Here is a 4,398-nt window from a genome sequence, read left to right as displayed (position 1 = left end):
GGTTGCGTTGAGCACAACTTTTCACCCTCAGATGGATGGGCAGTCCGAGCGCACTATTCAGATATTGGAGGACATGTTGCGTGCTTGTGTCATTGACTTTGGGGGTTCATGGGACCAGTTCCTGCCACTCACAGAGTTTTCATATAACAACAATTATCAGTCGAGCATTCAGATGGCTCCATACGAGGATTTATATGGGAGGAGGTGTAGATCTCCGGTTGGATGGTTTGAGTCGGGTGAGGCTAGGCTCTTAGGTACAGATTTGGTCCAGGACACATTAGATAAGGTGAAATTGATTTAGGAGCGGCTTCGCACGGCGCAGTCTAGGCAGAAGAGCTACGCGGATAGGAAGGTCCGTGATATGTCTTTTATGGTTCGGGAGAAGGTTTTGCTAAAGGTATCACCCATGAAGGGTGTTATGAGGTTTGGGAAGAGGGGCAAGTTGAGCCCCCGGTTCATTGGGCCTTTTGAGGTACTTCATAGGATAGGGGAGGTGGCTTATAAGCTTGCCTTGCCACCCAGCTTGTCGAGTGTGCATCCAGTGTTTCATGTTTCCATGCTCCGAAAGTATATTGGAGATCCGTCCCATGTTTTGGATTTCAGCACGGTTCAGTTGGAGGGTGATATGACTTATGATGTGGAGCCGGTGGCTATTTTGGATCGGCATGTTCGAAGGTTGAGGTCAAAGGATATAGCTTCAGTGAAGGTGCAATAGAGAGGTCAGCCAGTGGAGGAGGCCACCTGGGAGACTGAGCGGGAGATGCAGTGCAGATATCCATGCCTATTCGAGACTCCAGGTATGTTTCTAGACCCGTTCGAGGACGAACGAATGTTTAAGAGGGGGAAGATGTAATGACCCGGCCGGTCGTTTTGAGAGTTATAGCCCCGTTTTTCCCATTTCTAATTCTTTTTGTGTTATTGAGCTCTATTATGTTATATCAGGTTTAGTTGGTTCGGGACCGGAGTGGTTTCAGAGTCAATTGAGACACTTAGTCTCTTAAGTAGAAACTTAAGTTGGAAAGGTCAACCGGATGTTGACCTATGTGTAAATGATGTTGGATTTGAATTATGATGGTTCCGTTAGCTCCGTTAGGTGATTTTTTACTTGGGAGTGCGTCCGGAATGTGATTTAGAGGTCCGTGGTAGAATTAGGCTTGAATTGGCAAAATTGGAAATTTGGCGATATCGGTCGGCAGTGGAAAATTTGATATCGGGGTCGGAATCGAATTCCGGAAGTTGGAGTAGCTTCGTAGTGTCATTTGTGACGTGTGTGCAAAATTTGAGGTCATTCGGACGTGGTTTGGTTGGTTTCGGCATCTGTTGCCGAATTTGGAAATTTAGAAGTTCTTAGGCTTGAATCCGAGGATAATTTGGTGTTTGGATGTTGTTTTGAGTGATTCGAAGGTTCGACTAAGTTTGTATGTTGATATATGACTTGTTGGTATTTTTGGTTGAGGTCCGAGAGCCTCGGGGTGATTCCGGGTGGTTAACGGATTTGTCAAAGGTTGAATTTGCAGTTGGAGATGCTGAATCTGCTATTTCCGCACCTGTGGAAGGAAGAGTCGCAGGTGCGAGGCCGCTGGTGCGCGTGGGGAGTGAGCAGGTGCGGGCAACGCTGGGCTAGGCAAGATGCGCTGGTGCAAGATTAGAGGTCGCATCTGCGAGCCCGCAGGTGCGAAACCTAGGGCGCAGATGCGTAAAAGGGCAATGCTGGGCAGGCTTCGTAGAAGCAGAGGAAACGCGCAGGTGCGACGATTTTTTCGTAGATGCGGAGTCTGGGTGCGTAAGTGAGTTGCGCAGGTGCAGATCCTTGGACCGCAGGTGCGGTCGCGCGGGTACGAGAAAATGGCCGCAGGTGCGAGGAGCCTGGACAGAGTGTACATATTGCACACTTCACGAATTTTGGTGCATTCTTCACCATTTCTATTCGGTTTTTGGAGCTTTTGGGAGAGATTTGAAGAGATAATCAAGGGGGTTTCATTGAGGTAAGTTACTTGAGCCCTAATACTTGTATATATGGTGGTTTTCCATTGTTTAATCATTGTAATTAGTGAAAATAGGGGGTTAGGGATTGGAATTTTTGGAGAGTAATTTAAGGATTTGAAGGTCCAAACAATGTCGGATTTTGATGAATTTGGTATGGATAGACTCTTGAGTGAATGAGCTTTCTAGTTTCATATATTTTGTTGGATTTCGAGACGTGCTCCCGGGGGCTGGGTTTGAGCAAATTTCGGATTTTGGTCTAATTTTGTAGCTTTTCTTGTGGAATTCATTCCATTAGCATATATTGATGGAATTGTACTGATTGTGGATAGATTTGGAGCATTTAGAGGCTGAGTCCAGAGGCAATAGCATTACGGGGTATAGATTTGACCGGTTTGAGGTAAGTAACGATTGTAAATCTAGTCCCGAGGGTACGAAACCCCGAATTTTGTATCATTCTACTATTTTAATGACGCACATGCTAGGTGACAGGCGTGTGGGCATGCACTGTTGGGGATTTGTGACTTGGTCCGTCCTGTAGCAACTGTAAAGTTGCATATTTTGTTGAAACTATATGATACTTATATGTTTTAGAAAGAGTTCCTGTAAATTGGGCTGAATGCCATGTTTGGGCCTTGCGCCAATGCTGTTTGGACCCTTAGGGGCGTTTTCTTACCATCCTCTCATTGTTTTCGATTGAAAATCCATACTAAGTCATGTTTATACTTGTTTACTGTGTAACTCAGTTTTATGACTCTATTTTAATGCATATAAATGTTTTGGGCCGAATGCCATGTTTTACTGAAATGCCCGAGTGGTTTGAGAGGTTTATGACTGAGTGAGGCCGAGGGCCTGATTTGTGAGGATGAGTGTGGATCGGGGTTGCCCGCATGCAACATACTTTATTATTATAGCACGTGAGTTGTCCGTGCATATTATAGCGCTTGGGCTGAAGGAGCCCTCCGGAGTTTGTACACACCCTCAGTGAGCGCAAGTACCTACTGAGTGCGAGTGCCGAGTGCCGAGTGCCGAGTTCCGAGTGCCGAGTGTGAGTGACTGGGAGGCATGAGTTATTGTGAGGTATGCCCGAGTGGCAAGAGTGATTGTGAAGTATGCCCGTATGGCAAGAGTAATTGTGAGGTTTGCCTGAGGGGCTATATATGAGTGATGTTTTGCCCGAGGGGATGTTTATGATTTTATCATTTTTGCTCACCTTTGCATTTCTCTCTGTTTGAAAACTGTTGAAAAACATCTTTAAGTGATTTTTACTGGAACTGGGTTTAAACGAGATGTTTGATTCAAATTCTGATTTTTAAAAGCATGTGGTATTTTACTGAGATTTCCTAATATGAACGTTATATGCTTTATTGCTCGTCACTACTGCTCAGTCATTATTTATTATTGTTACTTACTGAGTTGGCGTACTCACGTTACTCCCTGCACCTTGTGTGCAGATTCAGGTGTAGTTGGACAGGGTAGCGGTTATTGATTGTTCTGGTTGCAGATTTTCTTGGAGATAGCAAGGTAGCTGTTTGGCAATCGTAGCCCCTGCTCTTCTCCCTCTTATCTTCCTCTAGTTGTATTTAGCTATTTTTCAGGCTGAGTTAGCCTTGATATTGTTAGACGGATTGTAGTAGATACTCATGACTAGTGAGACCCCGATAGCCTTGATAACTATTGTTATTGGAACTCCTTTACGAAGGTTTTTATGTTAAATAAGATTGGAATTGTCTTTGAAATGAAAATATCGGTTTGTTTTGGAAATGAGTCGGCTTGCCTAGTTCCACGATAGGCGCCATCTCGACAGGGGTTAGTTTGGGTCGTGACAGCTAAAGATAAGTTTTCATGGAAAGTATTTCTTTTGGAAATTGACGAATAAAATAGTACTTATGGTATCTTTTAAAGATTGATGTTAAATTGCAAAGGTTGTAGCATGTAAAAGGTTATTTATTTAAATTTTATTCAAATGATTTGGATTTACAATAAATGCTATGATTTGATAAAAATAGATCCTTTGAGGCTATTATGCTATGAATCTATTTTTGAAGTGTCAAATGTTTTGGGAGTTACTTGTGTTCACCGAGATTGACTTCGGATATATCGTGTTCGTTTTTCATGAAACTACACATGTCGGTGTAGGCGTAGATGGCCACTTTGTGGTATAGATTACGATAGAGTGCTCTCCCTCGAGAGAGTACTATTTTGTGCTATTATTAGCATGGCTGAGTCGATTCGTACGACACTACGATGAGACGACCTGAGCAAGTAGGGTATATGATACTTGCCGCCAGGTACATAACCTAGTTGATATTCTTATGACGGTGATGGTACAGTACTCACAGTGAAAGGTAAGGATGCTTTTTTTTATGTTTAGGCCTAAGGAGCCGAAAGTGATTTCGATGAATTAAAGCAAAT

This window comes from Nicotiana tomentosiformis, chromosome 9 (assembly GCF_000390325.3).
Source record: "Nicotiana tomentosiformis chromosome 9, ASM39032v3, whole genome shotgun sequence".
Classification (NCBI taxonomy): domain Eukaryota; kingdom Viridiplantae; phylum Streptophyta; class Magnoliopsida; order Solanales; family Solanaceae; genus Nicotiana; species Nicotiana tomentosiformis.
The sequence above is the reverse complement of the archived record's forward strand: the minus strand, read 5'-3'. Positions refer to the sequence as shown.